The sequence below is a fragment of the Trachymyrmex cornetzi genome, unplaced genomic scaffold (assembly GCF_001594075.2).
Source record: "Trachymyrmex cornetzi isolate Tcor2-1 unplaced genomic scaffold, Tcor1.1 scaffold615, whole genome shotgun sequence".
Taxonomy (NCBI): domain Eukaryota; kingdom Metazoa; phylum Arthropoda; class Insecta; order Hymenoptera; family Formicidae; genus Trachymyrmex; species Trachymyrmex cornetzi.
The window spans coordinates 43,817-44,136 of NW_017299932.1; the positions used below are offsets into that span (position 1 = coordinate 43,817).

Genomic DNA, 320 nt, shown 5'->3' on the forward strand with positions numbered 1-320 from the left:
TAAAAAAAATTTTTTTTTACTTAATTCTAGTTCCGGCTATAGCGGCACATCTGCTGAGGATGTACGCAAAAGCCGGACTTAATCGGTCAAATAGATCTTGAGATATTTTGGGCACCAGTTCAAAAAACATGGTTTTGAGAAAAACGCGTTAGTTTTGCGCACCGTTTATGAAGGATCTTTACTTACGAAGATTAATCTGCCAATCCAAGACATGTTTTCTCATGTTTTCTCAGAAAGGTCAAGAAGAAAAAATTTTTGAAAAAACAGTGAAAAAATTTTTTTCGATTTTTTGAAATTTTTAGAGTAGAGTACCCCCTTAA

At 33.4% G+C, this 320-nt stretch overlaps 1 long non-coding RNA gene across 1 annotated transcript in view; it reads left to right on the top strand.

Annotated features, from left to right (window-relative positions):
- LOC108766758 (uncharacterized) overlaps positions 1-320 on the top strand; it is a 10,050-nt gene that overhangs the window by 3,558 nt on the left and 6,172 nt on the right. The gene's annotated exons all lie outside the window — the stretch shown is intronic.